The 24,631-nt window shown below is 42.6% G+C and overlaps 1 protein-coding gene across 4 annotated transcripts in view; it reads left to right on the top strand.

The window, feature by feature from the left end:
* The window catches only part of atxn1a (ataxin 1a), a 146,651-nt gene that overhangs the window by 5,672 nt on the left and 116,348 nt on the right, over positions 1–24,631 (top strand). The window contains exon 2 of one of the 4 annotated variants that reach the window (XM_080442471.1): positions 1,434–1,548. The exons of the other annotated variants lie outside the window; for them this stretch is intronic. The gene's annotated coding sequence lies outside the window, so the exon portion shown is untranslated. The remainder of the gene's footprint in view (positions 1–1,433; positions 1,549–24,631) is intronic. 4 annotated transcript variants of the gene reach the window in all.

The raw sequence follows: 24,631 nt of genomic DNA, 5'->3' as shown, positions 1-24,631 counted from the left end.
TGTTTATGTTAAGCTCTTATGTATCAGGGTGCATGTGTGGGAATTTGTGATGCTGCATCGCAGCGTTTATTTTTGAAGTGACCTGTAATCAATATTGATCTTCTGAATGGCCTAGCAGCATGTGAATGAAAGACAGAGTGAGAGAGATAGACAGAGGACTCTGGGTCACTCTACAAACTAGTGTACCAGTCCAGTGTTGGATCAATAAGCTGCTGCATGGCTCAATGACCATGTGAAAAGGGTTGAAACTGGTTTGGGAGAGTTCATTCAGCCCTGTGTTCGTCCGATTGGATTGGTGTTGGTGGGGATTTCACTGCAGGGCTGGTAGGCCCCCCCCCCCATGGCTGTCCTTAGAGATGCCTGCAGTGACTGCTGTACCACAGTACACTGGATACAGAATGACTGATGCTTAATTTATGCTTAGCTGTATGATGGTGTGTCCCACGCCAAAAATAACTGATCTGCGAGTTGGCAGCACGTCACAGTGCCTTGCAAGCTTGTGTGATGTGTGAGTGTGAAGCAGGGCATTCATTCTCAGTGAAACTACCCTGGATAAATACATTTGAAAGAAAATAAAAATCAAACATCACCCGCAATGCATCATTAACCATCACATATGTTGAGAAAAGATGCTTTATGCACTTACAGTTTGCAGGTAATCATTCAATGTATTCACGGCTATCATGGCTAACCCCTCCCATCCCCTCCAGAATTAAATAGTAAGGCGGCTTAGTACCAGCGGTGAACACAGATTCATCCTTCCAGCACGGAAGACCGACGGACTGGGTCAGTCCTTCGTGCAGCCATGAAGCTGTACAATGACGCTAATGCTTGATTCACCACCAGACGTCCTGCTTGGTCCATAGTCGTGGTCTAATGACCAATGTGACTCATAATGTTCTTGCAACTCTTATCCCCTGTAGATTAATGACTAAATGACAAACATGTCTCTTGTACTGGTGTCTCTGTATCTTCCATTCCTGCTCATGGGAGCAATAAAGGTCTGTCTGTCTGTCTAATAGTTTATCAGTATTCTCTCCTGATTTATCTTTCTGATTCATATCTGACAATGATCAGAGCAGCAGAACCAGGACGGTTGTTGTTAGCGGTGTCCTGTTGAGGGCTGACTTTAACAAGTGAGAGTTTTTACTTTAAAAGACTGGGCTGTTCATAGGAAGGACATCAAAGTGTAGCCTATACTGTAATGATATTACACTGTAAAATCCTCTGTCATTTTAACCCTGAGTGTAATTTTTTTTAACCAAGATTCCAATAAGCACTGTGGATTTTACTGTGTCTAATAGAACAATGGCTATAAGCTCCTTCCACTCTTCCTCAGTGATGATGAAGTTGTTGACTTTGTTGCTGAATTGGTGGATTCTCTGTCTCCCGACTTGTTTTTGCCTTCTCCTGTATATCTCTCTCCTCTCCAGACAGTGTGCCAGTCCCTTATCCTTATCAGTGCCAGGAGAGGATTACAGGGAGGAGTTGACACTGACTGCCAGTCAGACAGATCCTGCATCCTCCTGTCTTCTCCTACAGTGACAGGTCAGGGACACTGAGACGAGCTGACAGTCTGGGACAAAGCCAGAGAGAGAGAAAGAGACACACACACAAACACACACACACACACACACACACAGAGAGATTGGAGTGAGAGAGAAGTGAGGTTAGAGAGATTGAGAGAGAGAGAAGGAAAGAAAGAGATCCAATTCAAGAGCAGGAGAATTGGATGTTATGTTTGTTTGTGCTACGTTCTGGCAGACCTCGTGTCCAAATGCCTACACATTCTACCTAAAAAGCGATCATGGCTGTAGCCTTCAGACCGTGTACTTTTAATTGTTCAGCATACATTTGTATTTGTTCTTTGCCCCATATTTTGCCCAGTAGCGCACTACTGTACCGTGACACAAATTACATCACAGTAGTGCCGTGGCACATATTACGCCACCGACCAATGCAACTCGTGCATGCGCACTTGCTCACTAACAGCGCAGACGAGGGTTGGACTTTGTGAGGCACCCATTACCAGTTCCCACCGAACCCAAGGAAGCCGTTGGTCATCAAAACGTATTAATAGTAATTAATAGGTTTCACTGAATAGCCAAATCGACATGCCAAGTGAATAGAACTAGTGTTGTTTATAGCCTACAACTAAAAAACAGTCATGTTACTCACAAAACAGACATCAAGTTATGCTGCACACAGAGAATAACATGTATTGGACTCAGCCATATGACCCGCATATGATAATCCCCATCACTACTGCCTCACTTTAGGTTGCACATGGGCAACTCAGAAAAGTGCAGTGAATCTTTTTATTGTGGGATTTGAAGGAATAACTGACAACATTGTTTATACTGCTCTGTGTAGTCTATAAGTCATTCATTCAAAGAAATGTTTGTAAGAACTTTGTTTTGATCATTAAATAACATTCTACATTCATAACACATTCGCTAATAACTTCTGCTTTTCAAAAATAGCTACAAATACATCGCTGCGTGCCTACAGTAGGGCATTCACGAATAGTGATTTTTAGCATTCGAATTATTCGACCTATAAGTATTCGAATATTCGATTAATCGATTTGATTTTTTCAATGGCATTGATGACTCGACTCAAGGAATGCGAGTTGACGTCACACCAGAGCTCACAGCTGCGTGTCTGCTGTAGAAAAGCAAAAAATAATAATAATAGAATAATCGAATAGTGGTTTGATAGTCGAATAGTCGGTTTGATAGTCGAATATTCGAATATTCAATTATTCTGTTAATGCCCTAGCCTACAGTATGTATACAAATACGTGATCAATATAGATGACACTCAAAGGTGATGACACAGTTGGGAGAAGGCCAGGCATCTGGGAGGATAACCAGAACAGTGGGCCTCTAATAACACTGCCCACCATTTTTTTAATTATACTTACTTATTAAGTAAATAAATAAATTGCTACAGAACCTGTGATAGTCATTTTGGGGATAAACAACAAGTTGAAGGGTAACTTTTAGGTCTGATCATGATATACCGTGCATGTTAAAATCATGTACACTACTGCCCACAATTGAGTTTAGGTGCCCACTAGACCTGTACCCATCTGGGGTACAGGGGGGTTTCACGTAGGAAGGGACCAAAAGCCTGCAGGGCACTTTTCTCGAGTTCATGCAATTATCTAACTCTGAGAGTGTATAAATGTACCTGTAAGTGGATACATTTGTACACTCTGAGTTACAAATGGATAAGAAACTGTGTTCATTTATCAGTCACACATCTGTATCAACGTCTGAAATCTTGGCATCATTCCACACCTAGGAAACTGAAAAAAGATGGTCTGGAGGGTGGTCAAACAATACCAATTTGCAGTTTCTTGATAAGATGCCATCCTTAATCTGTGTGCAGCCTTATCTGTGGGGCGCTCCGTACTCAAGTTCCCCGGCCCCAGGCCAGGACCCCCGCTGCCATGGCAGGGTGTGCGGCAAGCACAGGGCGTGTGTGGGTATCAACAATGACTTAAGTGCGAGCCAGGAGGATATGCATCGAGGGAGGAATTCAATAACAGGAAAACGGCCAGTGATACAAACAATCCATGGAATACCAAAACCCACCCTAAACCTCTGGTGTTCTTGGCACGACCTTGCCTTGTGCTGCTATTATCTACACTTGATGATGCTGATGTCAGGTCTCAGTGCCTGGTAACGTGGGTCTAGCCTGTGGTTTGATGCTCTGTGTGTGTGTGTGTGTGTTTGTGTGCCCTTTACCCACAACATGTCAGTCCAAAGATCATGTTTATTTCATTGTAACTGTATCCCTACAATGAAATTGTGTTTCTGGGGATTCTCTGCCCAGCTCTGAATTTGTGCCATGTTTGCTCATGTTTGCTAGGTCACTCTCTGCAAACAAATCCCCTGTATTTAATTCAATGGTGGCGTCTCAAAGTTCTATTCTTGACACCTTCCTCGATTCTCAGTTCTTGTTTTTTGTTTTGTTTTTATTGTTTATTTTCTTCCTGAAAATGTGTCACAGCGAAACGTTGAAATGATTCAGGGTTTCATTTCCTACTTGGTTTGAGACGGAAGCTCGGAGAGAGGCAGTGGAAGTGACTACTCCATATCGCACACAATATCAGTAATCCTGAACGAAGCCATTTCCTTTTCTACAAGGCTGTGGTTTGAAGAGATGCTGGCTGTTTTAGATGGATTCATGGCTGAACAGCTGGCATTTTTCTCTCTCTATGTCTGGCTGGCTGGCAATCTAAGTGAATGAATGGCTGTGGTTCAGCCTCGACTGGCTGGATGTTTGACTGGATGCCTGGCTGTCGGGCTCACTGAATACATGACTGACTGGCTTGCTGACTGGCTGGCTGGCTGTTTTTGGCCTCGCTGGCAGGGAGTGGAAGTGTATTTAACTTTCAACCTGCCGTCCCTATTTTGGGCATGTCATTATAGGCACAAAAAAAGAAGAAGAGAAAATAGACGATCTACAAGCTCACAGCGCGTTTCCACATAACACCATCGTATGACAAAGTATAAAATAGGACTTCAAACAATGGCTTCTATAAAGCTCAAGAGTGACTGCACACTTTTTGATCTAGTGGTAACAAAACCGTACGTAACATTCCCGGGGCAGTAATATTTCCATGGTAATGCAAGCTACACCAATAAGAGATATTGCTGCTACACATATTTCTCCATGACATTAAACATGTTTTCTTAAAACTAGATTGATTGCCTTCTACAGGAGCATATAGCATCATTTGTCGCTTATGGTAAGTCTACCTTGGATTGTTACTACATTATAGCTGATAATCCTCTATGAAGAAAATGAATGGCATTTTCACTTCCGGCATCGCACTGTTGAGCTCTATTTCAGTGTGCTAACTGACTTTCCTGGAAGAGAAAATCTGTAGTATCCATTAGCTTGGAATCCCGACCAATGATGTCATTGGTAGGCAGCTGTCTACAGCCCACCTCTGAGACGCAGAGTGACTATACCAAAATGGTGCCATCTTATAATGAGCATTTGTGAGGACCAATTATATAATTATTATTATACGAAGATAAGGTTGAAAATGGGTACCCCTTTTAAGTGGTTAAACCCTGGGGACAGAGATTGGACTAAGTGGGCGGGGTAAAAGGCTGAGCCTGAGTAATTAATGTTTGGCCTAGGGTTATTATATATATATATTATATTTTTATACAACCGCTATAGGAGGACTACCCCCAACCCCCATCTCTCTCTTATCTGTCTCACACACCTCCATAATTGCATTACTTGGACTCGCTGTTGAGTTGTGTGTTGTGTGTTCTATCTTCCTGTTCTTTCACTACCAAGTCTTAATTATTTTAGAGCTGGAGTGGGTTTTAGGATCCTGTGAGTGAAAAGTCAAGGATATCCCTGCAGAGGATACTCTGTATTCAGGAGCATCATTGAATACTCTCTATCCATAGCCAAAAGATCAGACATCTCTGCCTTCTGATACATCTGGGGAAATTAATGGGCTTGGACACTGGATAAAACCACCTGTAACAAACCTACGCCCACCGTTTTGAAAACCACTCCTGATACCGTCCCAATATGATGGCTTTTTTGTCTCTGCCAGGCCGAAGCGTGGCAGAGACTATGTTTTGCACCCTGTCCGTGCGTGTCCGTCTGTCCATCTGTCTGTGAGCAGCTAATCTCCGGCACCGTTGGGCCGACCGCAACGAAACTGTGCACGCACACTCCCTGGATGCCAGAGCAGAACCTCTGCCCCATTTTCCAGATCGGCCTGTTATAGCGGCACCAGGAGGTTGATTTCTGCAACAAAAAAAAAAGATATTACTCCTACAGATTTTGTCCAAACATCACGCAAATCGGTACACAGTATCTCTAGTCATTAAACGAAACGGGTCTTTCAGATTTTTCATATTCCATCCTGATTGACTAAGATTGGCTTCCAAAGTTTGCAGGAGTGGCCCGTTTTGAACAAAATGCCTCAAATCATGAACACAGCGTCCGATTGCGGGGACACTTTGCACGCACATTTGCACTACATTGAGGAACAAATGCCACCCTTTTGACATTACCCTATTATAGCGCCACCAGGAGCTTTTTTTTAAATTATTACTCCTACAGATTTTGTCCAAATATCACGCAAATCGGTACACATTATCTCTATAGTCATGTGATCAAGATGGATCTGTCCCAATTCTTCATATTCCATTAACATTGCTGGACCACAATAACCTACCTGGCCTGGCGGAGATCTGAGCACTTTTTCTAGTTTAATTTCTAAATTGTTTCCATGCAGTTTTAGGCCATTCACTGAATTTAGATGTATCGAACGCATCAGTACGCTGCTACTGTATCAAAACATGTCTCGTACATGTCTGAACGTATCTGTGTGTGTGTGTGTGTGTGTGTGCGCGCGTGCACATGCTTGCCTTTGTGTGGGCTGGTAACCTTTACCGCTGTGTGTGTTTGAGAGAAGGGGGTCTGATACAGTTAAATGAGGTTAATAGGCGTTTCCAGTGTCTCTGTCCCACAACACTGTTCCACACTGTCATACTCAACAATAGGAGAAACTGGTTTGCTGTTACCTGACCTCTATATTGGTAGAAACTGACAGGATACGCATACACGCACGCACACACACACGCACGCACGCACGCACGCACGCACGCACGCACGCACGCACGCACGCACGCACGCACGCACGCACGCACGCACGCACGCACGCACACACTTTCGATGCACATGCATACATTTTATGTTTACACAAATATTTGATTGAAACTAATGCATACTTGCCTCATACAGTACACATTATGTGCGCAAGCGCATACATATTCACACTTATTCAACACACACACACACACACACACACACACACACACACACACACACACACACACACACACACACACGCACTGCCTTTTGTGACTGTATTTCTCCATCCACAGGGGCTTGCCAAGGAAAATACCTGTGGTAAAAGAATGAAAGTGACCTAATGGGGAATTACTAAGCTTTATTGTCTAGACTAAAAATAATACACACGGTCGTCATTTTATTGCACAGTTTCATATAATCTAGTGTCTGTCATCATGGGAAGTTCTCAAAATGAAACCACTTCCCCCCGTGTACTGTAAGCCACATCATATAGAGGTTTCAGCATTTGTATTATTTTTTTTACCTAAAGCCTCATCTAACTTCTGAGTAATTTCCTCTGTGATTGAAAATAAGCAGACATTTTTTTACAGACCACTTTCATGGCATACGATTCCCTTTATTTGGACACATAAGGTGTAGTTGTGTGACTTGTGTGGCAGGCCAGTTGACTTTAGACCATTCAGAGAGACAAAAGAGGAAAGAAACAAAGTAAAATTCTGATAAGTCAACAATATCAAATACAAAGTTTCACTGAGGCAGACTATCACAGTCTCTTGTGCAAGTAAGAGACATCGCTTAGCAGCAGATATCAGTGAAATAGGACATTGTGTAACATTGTGTTAACCAAACCAGACAGCCGATTTATAAGTTACAAATTATATTTCATTGTCAGTGACATGCACAGAACGTGTGAAGCCAGTGTTTGTGTGAAGCCAGTTCCTGTGTGCCAGGACCCAATATACCATAAGTAGTTGTGATAGATGGTATACTAGACACCAATTGTGGGTTTGCTGCGCACACACTATTGCCAGCTGGTGCAGTCATAAATAAAAATACTGATGACACTTGTTGCACGCTTGTGCAGGAACAGGAATACAGAAGTGGTCTAAAGTATTGTTATTAATGTGCATAGCAAAGCCTGCAAACATCATGGGAGATAAAAAAAAGTTTTAGCAAAGTTACTACTGGGGTTTAAACCCATGATCTCCTGTTTACTGCATTGATTCTTTAACCAATTAACACATTGCTGTGATTATAAGGTGAATCATTTTAGAAATGTGTCCTTCTCACTCAAAGGAATATCATATTTTGTGAAAACTCAGGGTGATACAATAAAAAACAATGTTCAGAATTGAGCTGCAGTAGTGCAGTTCAATGTCAAGGCTTTTAGGTGAGGTATCTAATTAATCTGCTGTTATTGAATTTGGTACAGAAGAGTGTCATGTTGAGAGAGAGAGAGGGAGAGATATGCACAGCTGAAGGTCAACCTGTTGCGATGCAACACATTGAGAGCTTGTAGATCCACTATTTTCCGCTGTGTGTGTGTGTGTGTGTGTGTGTGTGTGGGGGGGGGGGGGGTGTTTTTGACTATGGAGGTTGGCAATGCCCTAGCAACGCGAGCACGCATGCATGATCACCACCAACAGTCCTTGGAGCAAAAATTGTCTTGTGTGTCCTCTCTTATGAGCGTTGGAGGTGGTCACTCAGCCAGCTTGGCTAATGCTACTGTACGTGACGTGGTGCCATTAGCTCCGCTAACAGCTCTCCACTGTGCCACCTCTAGCCTGGCGCTACGAGATGGAGAGATGAGTGCTTTGGCAGGCTGACAGGACGCACACTACCTAACTGAGGCCTTGCATTGAAGTGTGTGTGTGTGTGTGTGTGTGTGGAGGGGGGGGGGGGGTGTTGTTAAGTAATACCTTTTAAAAGGCTCCTCACGCACACCATTTGCACTTAGAAAGAGTGGGTTGATGTTCGGCAGGGAAAGGTAGGTATGTGTGTGTGTGTGTGTGTGTGTGTGTGTGTGTGTGCACGTGCGTGCTGAGATGTCAGTGTGAGTTTGTGCTTTGCTGCTTCACATTAAAATGCACAGGACTATTGAGAAAATAAGACTCACCTGCCTTAACTGCCATGATTAATGCTGCATTGGTAGAATTATATAAATTACAAGAGACATTTGTGCACCAATTCCGTCACTGTGAACACCCTCATAACCTTTGTGTGTGTGTGTGTGTGTGTGTGTGTGTGTGTGTGTGTGTGTGTGTGTGTGTGTGTGTGTGTGTGTGTGTGTGTGTGTGTGCGCATGTATCAACCTTTCTCATCTCCTTTCTGTTTACCTGCAACATAATGGTTCAGGGACATGCTTTTCCCTCTCACGCGTGCCAAATTAGCAGGTCTACAAACTCACAGGTCACAGCGCATCTCGATGCAACTATTTTTAGCTAATCTGGCTCTAGAAAATAGAAATGACAAAAAACTAATGAACAAACCAACAATTGTTCCCCAGTGACATCCCAGATTCTCCATTTCATCTGATAGTGATGTTGAAAGTGAAGCGGGCAGTTCAAATTCAAATTAATTAATGATCAGCTAAAACATGGATGGACCTCCGCAATCCGTAAGATTTATGTACTGTATTTCCGTTTCACGCGCGAGAGATGGAATTTCTACCACTGAGCTAAGATGGAACGCCCGCTTGGGCAGTGGAGGTATTGCACTTTGAGCTTCATGCAGTACTACTTTCTCAATGGAAGAGTAGGGAGACCATCTTCAACCATGGCAGTTGTGTTAGTTATATTGTATTGTCTATCATACAGACTGGTCAAAATAAGTTCCAGATTGCAGCTTTAAAGATTCTTATAGCCCTTGCAACAACTCCCCCCTAGAACCGCCCCAACGTCACCTTTTTAGCTGAGTCTTAGAAAATGTGCATAAGGCACCAGCTGGATATGCAGGTCTCCTTAAACTTTTTGGTCAGGGCTTTCTCCGTCCTGTACGAGTGTTTGCCAGGCGCACATGATTGCGTCCTACGGATAGTAATGTTGCTCAATCCTCCTTTACAGCTACGGAGAAGGGATTTGTGGGGTTTATATTATTGTTGTTGTTGCTTCTAATCTTTTAAAACCTGAGGCAAAGGTTCGTACTGTAATGCCTCGTAAGTGTATTATGCCCTGATTCCTGTACTCGTTTGTGTGTTTTTCTGTGTTTAAGCACCACTAGCCTTGCTTCTACAAGATTGCCACTACATGTGGCTCAAATTAGACCTGTCCCACATAAATATGGAAGAGTTCAGTTTTTTATCTTAGGATGGCTCTAGGGTCCACACACAACTAAAAATGTATAACTGATTGTGATGCACTAATAATAACACTTTAACTGAATACACACTTTTCTTTCGCTGAATAATTCAAACTTAAGGTCTAGGGGTGCAAAATAAATTGGATTAATTGATAAAAAAATCAGGCTTCTCGATTATTCGATTAATTGAAAAAGTAATCAGTAGAATAATTGCTAAGAAAATAATCTATAGTTGCAGCCCTATTAAGGTCTTTACACACCAGCGGCATTTCTTTGTGCAATTGATTCGCCCAAAAATATATTTTGAGAACGCAAATATTATGCTGTGATAAAGCAACACAATTTCTTTTTTGGAACGAGGTTGATTTGACATCCTGTACATACTGGCATGAATGAGGCATCATCTATATTGAACAGTTTTGAATAGTCACTCCCCCGATGTGTAAAGCCCTTCAGGTGTCTCATTGATGGACATAAAAATGGTAAATGGTGCATTTATATAGCGCCTCTATCCAAAGCACTTTACAATGTGCATTGCATTCACCAATTCACACACCAATGGCAGAGGAAACTCAAACTATGCAAGACCAACCTGCTCATCTGATCATGAGGGGTTAGGGGTTCAGTGTCTTGCTCAAGGACACTTTGACACTAACTCAGGGGGAGTCGGGGCTCAAACTGTGAATCTTCCGTTTCCCAAGTGGGCACTCAACCTCCAGAGCCACTTCCGCCCCCTTTCCATGTAAAACCAAAGCTGGCATTCCTTGCACTTTCCCATGAATAGTGGCTTATTTAACCCATTAAATCCGGGAACACATCTGTGTCATTTTAGATTTCTTTGACTATTCAAAAATGGCAGATATACAAGCTCATATGAGCTTGTAGAGCTGCTATTTTTGAAAAGAAATCGTGAAAATGTGTGCAAATCTTTGAATATATATATTTTTAAAGCGACATTTTTTTTTCCCGGGGATTCTATAAATGTCTTCTAAATCCTAACCGTTCTTCTTTACTTTTTTTTTTTTAGTTATGTTGCTGTAATATCAGTGGTTCTGAAACCTTTTTCATGTCAAGGACCACCCAAAATGATATGTATTTGTCTGCGGACATCCCCATCTAAAAATATTTTGTTCCAGGGACCCCCCCAGAAGCAAAGATTTGAGTTAAAAATGTATATATTTATTCAAAGATTTGCGCACATTTTTACGATTTTCTTTTTCAAAAATAGCAGATCTACAAGCTTTTTAAATTTGATAGCTTTAGTATACTGTTTGAAGTAATTAGTAGCATGCAAAGCTATGCTTTCAAAGTAGCTTCCACAAAACATTCATCCAAACATCCATCCAACCCAAATCCTTCCACATATGGCTATGGTGAGAATCTTTGAAAAACTGACATAGGGACTTTAAGAGGATTATGGGAGCTGCCATCTATGAACTAATCCTGGACCAGATATCTACAAAATTGTATAATTCAATTTCATTTGATGGAGTTCTGTATACATAAAAGCATATCTATAGTGATCTTCAGTCTCCCGTATCTCGCACGCATCCAAAATTAGACTGTTGGATTCACTCAGACAGACAACAGAGTTCAGTAAACTTACATGTTTGCACTTCAGTGTTTTGCCAAAGCAAACTGCCCGAGAGCTATTTCTGGCATCCAGGAAGATTGCAGAAGTGGCTTTCCATGAAGACTTAAGAGGTTACAGAACAAATGTCCACACTCCTCTTTGATGAATGATAGCCAGTGAACTAGTCCAATGGTGCAACCAGCGAAACGGCCACTGTCTGCAGACACTAAGTAGTAAGGGTGCAACGGCTCAGTTAGCTCAAGGTTTGGTTCAAACCTTGGTGTTAAGGTCACGGTTTCGGTACAGTAAAAATAAAAGAAGAAAAAATATATATTTCCAAAATGTTCTCTTTATTTTACTTACTACCAATACAAATGTTTTTCTATTCAGACACATTACAGTATTTTCTGCTTTTCATTATTTTTAAGGAAAATAAATTAACTTATATCGTGACTTTACTTTCATCATTATGCTCAAGGCAAAAAAATGCGCCTTATGTCACTATGCCTCACACATGTGCAGGGAATAGGGCAAGATACTGTCGCAAAGAAAAACAACCCTTCAAAGTGTAGTTTACGGTGGCACGGTGGCGCAGTCGGTAGCGCTGTCGCCTCACAGCTAGAAGGTCCTGGGTTCGATTCCCGCCGGGGACGCTGTGGGCGCTGGGGGCGTGTCTTCTCCTCCAGCGCCCATACCCTAGGTGGGTTGGCGAAAGGGCCTACTCTGTGTGGAGTTTGCATGTTCTCCCCGTGTCTCCTAGGGTAGTTAATACCCTCACAAAAACATGTAGTAATCCTGGTCACTATACCGCCTCCCCCATGACAGCCGGGGCGCCTGATGGAGGGGAAGGGAACTGGTTGGAATAACGTGTTCCTTTCACGCGCGCTACGTCCAACCAGGGAAACTCCCCCCTGTCAGGTGACAAGAAGGTCAGTTGGCTCTCATGCCTGAAGGAAGCATGAGCTCGGCCCTGGCCTCCCTACTGTGGGGGACTGGTGTAATGCTGGTGTAGGGCTGGTGTAGCGCCCAGGATCACTTAGGAAATTGGCACCGGGTGAAAAAAATGGGTTACAAAAATCGCGGGATAAATTTTTTTTTAAATAAAAAAAAACAAAGTGTAGTTTACGGTAAATTAAACATCGGCATTTAATCTCTGCATAAGGACTTTATGCTTATAACGATTACAAGAAGAGTTCCTATCTACAGTCATGGAATACTTTGTTACTGGTCTGACGGAAATAACAACTTTTAATGAGCTCCTACTACGAGTGTAGAGGACGACAACAACGTTAAGTAGGCTAATCATTATGCTCATTTATTAATCTGATGGTGTCGCCCGTCGAATATAGACGATCTACAGGCTCCCAATGTGTCGTTGATGCTTGTGGATCGGCTGTTTTTGGTGAGCAACACCAGCTGGATTCACTTGCGGTTTTTTTTTTTACAGAAAAAACGCGGTTCATAAAGGCGTGGTACATAGTAGTCACTATGTAGTTGTTTTTTGGTCCACTAGCAGTGGGACTTTAAAGATGCCATGTTGGTGCCTCTGTCCACCTGTCCATCCATATGTCCATTCATCCACTACTTATCTCGAAAACTACTGGTTGGATAGTCATTTTTGCCCAAACTCTACAGTTTAAAACACAGTCTCTTGCACACATTAGGAGTGTGCCTGGGCTCAGCTGAACTCAGCTTGTGTTCAGCTGTGTTGAAGCTTGTGTGTTGGCTCGTGGATTCTTCATTCACCGTAAAGGAATGCGAGATAAACTAAATATTATTGTCCATGAATTCGAGGCTTACCTGGGTGAGTAATTGATAGAAAAAAGTATTATTTTAACTTAATGTTAAAGGTCAGTCACAGTATCGTTTGACAATACACACGTGAATAAAATCTGTGTCAGAAGAAAACAATGGGGTCAGGGGGTGCACTCCTACAGTAGTTGATGACGCAGAACTAGCATGCTTTTTCATTTCCCAAAGTCCCTAAGCAGGAGACAAAATGTCTCTTATAGTGTCCTTGTGTCCCAGTCTGTAAAAGACAACCTCTGTGTCTGTTATCTATAATGCAGGACCTTGTAGTTCAGTGCAGGGATTTACAAAGATGCAGCAAAACATCTACCCAAGGAATGGAGGATGGTGATAATATTTTCCTTCATCTGCTCTTCTCTTATCTGGCGAGTTTCAATAACCAGTTGGCTGCTGTTCTCTCCCCTGCTGTTTCACTTGGGGGAATCACTTCAATTATTGAACCTGTGATGGAGAGTGTAGATGAGTGAGGATGTTTGGCTGAGTAGTTGAGAGAGAGAGTGTGTGTGTCCTGGATCAATGTTGGTCGTATGTTTGTGTGTGTGGGCAGGTTGCAAGGAACAGCTCAAGCTGTGCAGTAAGTTATCTCTCTCATATCTCTGGCTGTCCCACTTTGAGGCTTTTAATCATGTATGGACCCTGTGTGGGGTGTGCGTGTGTGTACTCTATCCGTGTTGAGTGGAGAAGGTTTGGTAAAGAGCGTGTCAGGGAAGGAGATGGCACTTACTGTAGGCCTGACCCAAGGCTACCTTCAAGAATTTCTGTTTGTCTGTGTGTGTGTGTGTGTGTCCATCATGTGTTCATGCTAATGCATGTGTCAGCCATGCTTTAAAGGGCAAGTCTGTCAGTGCAGTATCAGCACCCTCTGTTGTAACACTCATAAATATTATTCGGTCTTCTGACAGTTTGTTAAATGTTGTACGAGGCTGTAAAAGATGAATAAATTATGAGGGAGAAAAAAAAAAAGTTCCTTGAGGGAAAAAGAACCTGAAAATTCCACCAACAAAAACAACTCTTCAATAATACAATCAATATATGTGTCATTTATAGGGCTACACTGTGTGTGTGTGTGTGTGTGTGTGTGTGTGTGTGTGTGTGTGTGTGTGTGTGTGTGTGTGTGTGTGTGTGTGTGTGTGTGTGTGTGTGTGTGTGTGTGTGTGTGTGTGTGTGTGTGTGTGTGTGTGTGTGTGTGTGTGTGTGTGTGTGTGTGCGCGTGCGTGCACTGGTGGTTTAAATGACAAAAATAAATATTTCTGGGCCACTCCAGCAGCAGGTTCCTACGTAGCTTACGGGGCCTGTAGAAAGACATTATCTGAATCACAGTATGACCCCCCCCTGACCACAAATCCCCTGGCTGATGTGATTAACCACAAAACTCAGCCACCTGCATTACGGTACGCTGCTGTATTGTTTAAAAAATAGGTGACATTTTTTTAAAGGTATTTTTAAGCTTGTATTTATACAGTATAGAGAGACATTGAGAAATTGAGGCATTTTGCACCACCCAAAGGAGAAACTTTTAATACTGTGTTGTCACAGATGAAGGAGTTATATTCCACTCATAGGCTCTATGCATAACTGTAGTCCCGGGTTTCCAGAAAGCTGCATTTCTGTTCATTTTCCCATAGCTTCGTTTCATCGGCTCGGCAGCAGATTGAAACACACAGGAAGGTGTCATGCACTGCAGTAGTTGGAGGTACTCTTCCATTGAGAAATTAAACCCTGGTGTCAGGTTGAACACCTACTGGTTGACAACTATTACTGGCTGAAGCTTACAGCGCAATATCTCCCCTGATCAAGTGGGTATGCCTCATTGGAAAAGTGGTAGAAATGTGTTTTTTTATCCAGGAGACCCGGTTTCAAATCCCAGGTAGGACGTGAAAGTCCTATGGATTGCAGCTTTTAAGTTTAGTTATTTACAGTAACCATAAACCATAGTGTTATCTAACGTTAACCTAAACTCCTTTTTTGTTACATTTTCATGGTAGATGTTGTAGTGTACTTGCTGAGGGGAAAGGGATGGTCATGTAAGACATGTTTGAACGTGGCCCTTGGAGCCAGGCCAGTGTACTGCATGCACGCACGGCTGCACAGCCTGTTAAGGATTGACAGCGTAGTTTACTATGGAATGCAAACAGCTAAGCAGGGTGTGGCTGTGCTATGCTAGCTACTCTGGCCCCGTAACCTCAGTTATGTAACCGATTGTCAGCCCGAGGACTCGTGTTAACCGGAGGGGAGAACAGGAGCACATTTTTACGACGTGTCATGAGAGTGACATAACATGACAGTGACGTAACACACAAAGTCACAAGAGCGAGCTGCGGTCAACAAAATTGAGCATTGTGTGACACTTCGACGCTGCAGCAGCCGCGCGTCTTGCGTCTTTAGGCCTTGATGACCGTGCAAATAGTTAAGTGCTGCTTTAAATGAGTGACTATTCAGCACACACCCACTCTAATAGAGACCTCAAAGGGCAACATATTCACACAAACATATGCACGTCCGTCTTGCGCACACACACACACGCACACACGCACACACACTACTTGTGCATGCACATGTGGATCTACACACACACGGTCACACACTTATAGTACATACACACACACATTATATGTGGTATGTACTATAAGCGTGCATGCATGCAATCATATTATGATTGTGTGTGTGTGTGCGCACACACACACACACACACACACGCACACGCACACACAGATACACAACAGTAGTCAAGGTTAAACAAAGATGACTGGATTTTATTTAGGTTAAGGGCACTCCAACTTGTTGGCAATGAGCCAGAAGTGGACGGTCGGACACGCATGCATGCACGTGCGCACACATGCATGCGCATTGCGCACACGAGCGCACACACACACACACACACACACACACACACACACACACACACACACACACACACACACACACACACACAGTGTTGTGTCTCCACTGCCTCTTTGTCCTCTTCCATCTTGGCCATTAGACCTTGTACTGGGAGCCCAAGGGACAGCTGGTGGGGCAGCATGAGTGTGCGCGCGCGCGTGTGTGTGTGTGTATGTGCGTGTGAGCACCTGTGCGGCCAGCAGGTATCTGCCACAGCTATAGAACTTCATGATGTGTGCTGGTGACTTCTCTAAGTCCTGCTGTGTCCCCTGTAAGGGACAAAACTCTTACTAACATCTCTCGTCAGCTGTTTGCTTCACCTCACTGCACAATATGCAGGGGTGCCGGATTGGAAGTGCTAGAAAGTGGGGAGACACAGTATGCGGGGGTGCTGGATTGGACATGCCAGAAACTGGGGAGATACTAAAGGGGAAAGTAAGAGAATTGAGCCCCTTTTGGGAAGTGGGACTAGTGAGGGGGGATAACTGGGCCCTTTTGCAAAGCGTTATGTTTAAGTATTTAATTAAGAATCCTTAGTTACAATTGTGTCTATGTCTCATTAAAGTATTACGTTTAAATATGCATTTATAGACTAAACGCATGCTACTACTAAAAGATAATGTTTATATGATTATGTGGTTATTAGTTTTGGAGAACAGGGGTTTGTTTACAAAATAAAGCTTGTTATAATAAGTCTAGAGAGGGGCTACTGTAGGAGTGTACATTTAAAAAGAGACTGTCTTAAAGAGCTACTGTAGGAAGTACTCCTTTATTAGTCAAAACAACAACATTCATTGTGCAGAAACATTACAGTAACCTTGCAATGGTGCATGTAAACTGTTCAACAAAAACCTTTTGTGCCATTGTGACTAGATTTTCCACCATTTCTAGTTTTCTTCAAAACACACATTTTTTTCCACTACTCCTACAGGTTTTGTCCAAAACTCACACAAATGACTACACATCATGTTGTGTGATTAAGGTGTATGAGTGAGATTTTAAGATTCCATTCCAATTGGCTATGACTGCCTTCCAAATTTCAGGGGCCTGGCAACCCGGCCTGGTGGAGACCTGCACTTTTCTAGTTCTACTCTGTGTTTTTGCAAAGTGGGTAGTTGCCGTCTATTCTTAAGTACACACCAGTCTGCTGGCAACCACAGTTACAGAGCATTCAGATCAGTGAGAGTGGCCATGGCCAATACACAAACATTGTGTACAGAACAGGGGCGGCCAACTTGAAAAGTAGGGGGGACAAAAAAGATCTCCACACCCCTGTTCTGGTGCTAGTGACATTATGTCAAATCCCTCAGTGTTGATTTAACTCAATCTCTGAGAGTGTACAAATGTATAAATGAACACTGAAGATTTGACTGTGTGTCTGTAAGATGTGCCAAGCATTATAAGTGCAATGTGCAGAAAGAGCAGAAAGAAGTTTGGTGCCGTTTTGAGACGGATTGCTTCAAACAGATTCGATGGAGGCATACAATATGCGACATCTGACCACAAACAGCTGTTCCAACAACATCTTTTCTGTGCGTCATAGCAATGTTAGCGCAGCCCAAAGGCATAGCAGATCTACAAGCTCACATCTAGGTTGACCACCACACGTTGACAGATGAAATACAATGACACAAACAAAACACAATGCAGTAATTGAAGCCTTAACCCATAAAGACCTGTAACGCATCTGTGTCACTTTAGATGTCTTTGGCTATTCAAAAATAGCAGATCTACAAGCTCATAGCGGTCGGTGCCGTGGTGCCGCGCTATGAGCTTGTAGATCTGCTATTTTTGAAAAATCGTGATTTTTTTTTTCTTCTCAAAAATCTGTTAGGATTTAGAAGACATTTTAAGAATCGGACTCAGGCCTTAATGGGTTAATTAATAGCAGCCTTAATCAAAGAATACAGTGGTATAATAACTACTAAATCATGTCATTAAAAAACCTGACAGCTGCAGGCACAAAAGACCTTCTGAATCGTTCAGTAGAACACCTTGGTATAATTAGCCTATCACTGAAGGTGATTCTGAGGCCACTAAAACCTAATATTAGAGAGGGTGGCCCTCTCTAATATTGTATTATAGTCTGCAACTTATTTCTGCTCTCCTTTCTATGATAACCTCCAGGGAACCTGGGAGAAGTCGATAATGGAGTCTGTTTTCCCCCCCAGCAAACCACAGCATTGAACAGGACTCTAGCCACAATACACTGATTGAAAAGCATCTAAAGGTTTCCTACCTATGAATATGAAATCTTTATTAAGGAAAAACTCGAAATACCACATTGCAGTTGTATGCCTCCAGCAAACCAGTTACAGTTTACATGCAGTGACTTTCCTAGCCCATATAATTAATGAAGTTGAAGACTTGTTTTGTGAGGTCACAGTGACCGTGACATTTGACCTTTGACCAGACGACAGCCAAGGTCTTAGTTCAAAAGTTCTCTTTATATCCCTGCGACCATAAACTACTTGCCATGCCTTTTTGTTTTAATGTTGTAGGATGACTGATTTATCTTATGTGCATCGATTATGCACAACTATCCACACCCAGCTCTGAGTCCAATTTGGTTAGACGTAGGCCACGTGTGACTGCTTAAATCAGCCATCCCACCGTCCCACATAGACGTTGGTGGCAAATGTCATGACATTTCCTCAAGGCGTTCCTGAGATACCAAGGTTGGGACGGACGGACGGACGGACAGACAAGCCAAAAACATAATGCCTCCAGGCCGGCCACATCTGTCCACCGGCAGAGGCATAATAATCTGGACTGGGCCTTCTTAGAAATGGCATTGGTATTCTAACTTCCAGGTATCCACATTAACACTCAGGTAGGACTGGACAATCTTTGCCTGACAATCTTTGCCTGACCTCTGCCATATTCCTACTATCAAAGACTAGTTCCTTTCAACTTATTTCAGACTTATACGAGCAGATAAGCAGAAAAGGGAAAACAAGTATCTTCTTTTATGCTGTTTTAGCACAACTCACATGAAAGATTGATTGATTGATTCAATACTTTATTAGTCAGAAATGTAAACAGCACGAGGTACAGTCAGATATATTTAGGCTAAAAGGATAACACAAAAAAGTCCTGGGGATTTGTTTCCATTGTGGTCCTACAGTATGTATTCAATTCATCAATATATAGCATAAGAATATCACAATAACACATATCAACAACAAATACAAAACTATATGTACAAAGGAGAAAAAGGAAAAAAATTCATCAGTGAATGACACCACCTTTCTGTGGGAAACATTTGTTTACCCCCCCTTGTGGTCTCCTGAAAGATGTTTTTTTCAGGCCTGTTTTGAAATAAGCCAGTGATCCACATTTTCTTTTTAAACTTAAATTTAGAGTAGCCAATCGTTTTTTTATCCCCCTTTTCTCCCCAAAAAGAGAGCCTGAACTGATCAGCCTGAACTCTGAGTCTGTGAGGGAAATGGATGCCGCGTATTTTTAATCAAGGAAACAATTGACTAAACCTGCTCTTAGAGAAAAAAGTTCTGTTTTGGTTCTTTCTGATAAGTAAGTAGACCTTGTGGTCCGTATAGGTCAGACGCCTATCTCCTGTTTCCATAGCATGATACAGCTTGATGTACAAGTATGCCACCTAGACATGAATCATGATGCTAGTATGTCGCAGGGACTTTCCCCCAATCCAACTCATGATGCTGAGTGCCAAGCTGTCTGAGGGTGGACACTCCAACCACAAGGGCACTGAGCTGGTTCATTCTAATAGACCGGTAAAATGTCCCTAATCAGACTAGTCTACCTAGCGGGCAAGTGCCTGCCTGACTGTGAGATTATTGCCAGGGAACTGGCCTGTTGCATCAAGCCTGATTTTATATGACGTTCCACGTGGACCAAAAATAGCAGATCTACAAGCTCACAACATGTTGCGTCCGATCTACAATTTTCAGCATGCGACACCGTCATGCGACAGAGCATAAATTAGGCTATAGTCCTCTTTGATAACCTTGTAAACCCTGGGCTGCTAGGAAATGACGAGTAGGCAAGAGAGTGACGTGTGTGTGTGTGTGTGTGTGTGTGTGTGTGTGTGTGTGTGTGTGTTTGTGTGTACGTGTGTGTGTACGTGTGTGTGTGAGAATTTCAATGAGGGGAGTTTATTGCACAGGTTATTTATATCTGTGGGGAAGGAGATGGGTGGTTTTATGAGATGGAGAGGGAGGGAGAGTGGGAGAGAAGGAGAGAGACAGTGAGAGTAGACATGGATGAAGAACTGGCAAGGGAAAGGGATTGTATAAAGCCTTGTTGAACTTTAGTAGAACCTTGGGTTGGACCTAACCTGGCCATGACATAAATGTTATACACAAATATTGTCCATCATGAATCTTCATCTGTTGCTTCTGTGCTCTGTGATCGAGGAACTGGCAGTAACCATTTAATTCAAAAAATGTATAATGTATTTTTTAACACAAAAAAATGTATTCTGCCAATATAAAAAATTGTTCTCTAGCACCACAGAAATTAACAATATCAGTGTTGCCGCCACCACCAGTGGAAAAAATGCACCAGGGCAGTAATATTTGTCATAATCTGCTTTTTTTGGGTGTGTGAGTGATTATGATTTGTTAGTCGTGTTTTATGTCCATAATAAGGTTAGATTATTAATCAATAATACTATATTAAAATTGGCGTAAGGGAGGACCGGCTGGCGGGCGGACCATGTCGTCACGCTCATGTCACTATGACTCTAAAAAAAAAGGCATGGGTTTCCGAGGCTACTATGACTCAGCCATAACCATATAAAGAGTTCCCAATGCAGCTGTGCCCAAATATGTGAGTGTGTTGTCTAACCTCAATGTGTCGTCAAATATGGAGTGTGTTGTCTAACTTCAATATGTCGTCATGGCATCAGGTGCAAACAAACCAGTCAGCTCCATATATGGGCACAAAAGGGGGCATGCCCATATATGGCTGACATCAGGGATCTCCATATGAGCATAAAACGGACATGGACTGACAGATGCAGAGATCTCCATATATGGGCGTATCGGTCGGATCTGCGGTGCAATGTAGGTGTGAGGGCTGGCCAGAACCTCTAGTTTTATGAAATGATCGATTATCGATATATTTTTTAATAAATCGATTCGTTTGATTAACTGTTGCATCCCTAAACATATCGGATGAAAACAGCTGTATCATAATTAGATGCTGGACACTGCCCAATCAGCCGTACAACACCAATGTTTCTACCAGAGTACAGCATCACTTTAACAGCTATCAAATACTGTTACTGTAGATGCTGATGTAGGCAGAATGTGTGCCTTTTAAGTGTGTGTGTGTGTGTGTGTCTCCAGGCCCTCTCTGCTAACGTGGTCCGACTAAGGAATGCTGGGTAATTCCCTCAGGTGGAGGTTTCTGCTCTGATGTTCAACATTAGTGCGCCCCATCAATCCCCACTTACTCACATGTCCATGTACACACACACACACACACACACACACACACACACACACACACACACACACACACACACACACACACACACACACACACACACACACACTCGCACAAATGCACATATTAGCTTATTCCCAAGCTCATGAGGTGGTAGTGCACTTCACTCTGTTTTGTTTCCCCAGAGACGTGTACTTTTACGCACGCACGCACTCACGCAATGCACTCACTCGCGAACACACATACACACAAAACACACTTGCAAATTGCCCTTAACAGGATGTAGTGTGTGTATGTGTGTGTGTGTGTGTGTGTGTTCTTGACTGTCCTTCTCGTTGGTCATGTGTGTAGATGTGGTGATGTCATTCCCCTGGAGGATGATGAAGGAGAGGAGATGAGAGGAGAAGAAGTGGACATAAGTGGATAGGATGGGATGGGGGCGAAAAGAGAGACGAGAGGAGGAGAAAAAAGGGGGAAAAAACTAAAAGAGGAGGATGATGGATTTATTGAGTAAGATGATGGATTCATTGAAACTTTATTTGGTCCGTGTTCAGTTCTGTCCTGTCATCACAGAACAGGAAGTTAAGTTGCTGTAATTGAGACAATTTAATTATGTCGAGACATATTAATTATATGGCCCATTTCTTAAGACTTAACCACATCAACATCAAGAAAGAGAAAAGAAAACCCTAGCCCTATTCTGGGCATAATAGGCGAACATTCGGCGGAAATAGCAGATCTACAAGTTCACACTGAGTCGGGACGGATTGTGAGCTTGCAGATTGGGTATTTTTGGTTAAGAGATTTGGTTTTGAAGGAAAAAAGGAGGGGACCAAGTATAGACCCCTCGGGGACTCCGGTCAATGAAGTATACAGTATACTGTAGGGTTTAAGCTGTTGAAGGACCATACCAGTGGTCTACTCTGAGGCATGTTCAGCCCATTAACTAGGATAGCAAATAATACAATTCTTATCTAAATAACTAACTTTGCATCTGTGTACAAGCTAACGGCATGCATACATCTATCTAAATAACAAACATACGGTACATAGCATGTATCTAAATAGGCAGTGCACAGGCAAGGACAAGGACATTTTTAACCAGGCAAAACAAGTTAATCTTATTCTATGTTGCTGTAGGGAGAGTAAGAACACAGAAATTCCACTTGTGAGATTTAAGTAAAGTTGTACCACTACCTCAACCTTCAAGTCTATAGAAGAGAGAGAGAGTGTTTGAAGTTGTAGGGTTCTGAGAGGGTGGCAGGGGAAGCAGTGTTCTCTGGGGTTATCTAAAGTCTCAGTTAGAACAAGGAATTGCAGAGACTGGAGGGGGGTGTAGGCTGAAATTAATTCGCCTTTGTGGACTGCTGATTGGCAGTTCCACAGTTCTCCTTCCACAAGGATGTTTTGACCGGGTGACCCCTAGACAGACAGATAGATGAGATTAGAGGGATTTCTTTGACACGGAGAAAGGTGACACACAGGATGCGGAGAAGAGGAGAGAACAGGAATAGTAATGAAACACATTGTAGAAGATACTAATACATGGTCTCAGGCCATCCTCATGGACTTCCTCAAGTCGCTCAGGATAAGATAAGAGTGTCTAAATGCCTAAATTGTAATTTTTCAATTAGACTGCTGCTCCTAAAAGACAGAACTTTTGACAACACAGCACATTTTGAAAAGCGTACGTGCGGGCGTGTGTGTGCGCGTGTGCGTGTGTGTGCGTGTGTGTGTGTGTGCGTGTGTGTGTTATCTGCTTCTATCTGTACAACACTCAACCTTATCTTAGTAGTATAGTGTGTCAGGCAGGAAGTCATCATACCTTGTACTTTGACCACAAACTGCTACTATCAACTCAACAGTTGTTGCCTGTGGTGTGTGTGTAGGTGGATGTATTTGTGTATTTTTGTGTCTATCAGCACAATAAAGTGTGATCAGTAGACAGACTGAAGGGCCCCTCCACTGAGGTTTGAACTTTGACCTGGTAGAGATACGGTTCAGGTTAGAGAGTTGCACGACTAGAAAGTAGATTGATTCTCTCTGTCTTTTACTGCGTGGTGCCTAGGAGGCGAACCGTCTGGAAGGGTCTGTGTGTCAAGTCTGTGTCCGGATAATCTCACAAACCACTGGGTCGATCTGCACCAAATGTCTTTCTATCAGTAGGCCAAAGAAGTCAATCCCTGAATATTTTTCACATATTGCGAATATCGTTTTGTTTGTGTGTGAATATGTCTTGCGAATTCATTCATAATCTCATATCCATCATTCCGGCTGCCATCCCTACATATTTGGGCATATTATATATTTCTCAGGACCTAATTTGTGACCTGCTCAGGACGTGGTACTAGCCCCAAGTTCTGGGAACACAGAACTCAGGACATTCACTTTAAAAACAATAATAAAATGGTAATAATAAATATTAAACAATAATATTTTTGATGACGTAACTCTGCCTTCCGGGGTAGTTCTGGGTATAATAGAAAAGTAAACACAAACCCATCACAGAACTTCACGGGTTCTGGAACGTTTCGGGTGATTGATGGTCCTGGGTTACCCTTTTATTGTCGAAAAGAGCCATCTATCTCTCTCTCTTTGTCGCTGTGATAGAGAGACCATGTGGAAGATGTCGAGTGAAGGACAGGTTGTGGGTGGATGGATGGATGGATGGAGAGGGAGGTTATGGAGGGACCGAGGGAAATTATTTGGTGAGATAACCCATTAAAACCGGGAAAGCATCTGTCATTTTAGATTTTAGCTATATATATAAAGCAACATATCATTTGAACCCCTTTATGCATATTTTATATGTTGGCTATTCAAAAAATAGCAGATATACGAGCTTGATCTGCTATTTTTTTTTTTTTCGTTTGAAAGATTTTGCATTTTATAACACAAATGTTTTCTTCTGGGGGTCGCTGGCACAAAACATTTTCAGATGGGGGGGGTGGTCCGCGGCCAAATATATATATAATTTTGGGGGTGACACGAAAAAGT

Source organism: Gymnoscopelus braueri (assembly GCF_963280865.1).
Source record: "Gymnoscopelus braueri genome assembly, chromosome: 11".
NCBI classification, from domain to species: Eukaryota; Metazoa; Chordata; class Actinopteri; order Myctophiformes; family Myctophidae; genus Gymnoscopelus; species Gymnoscopelus braueri.
This window is presented reverse-complemented; position numbering and strand designations above follow the sequence as displayed.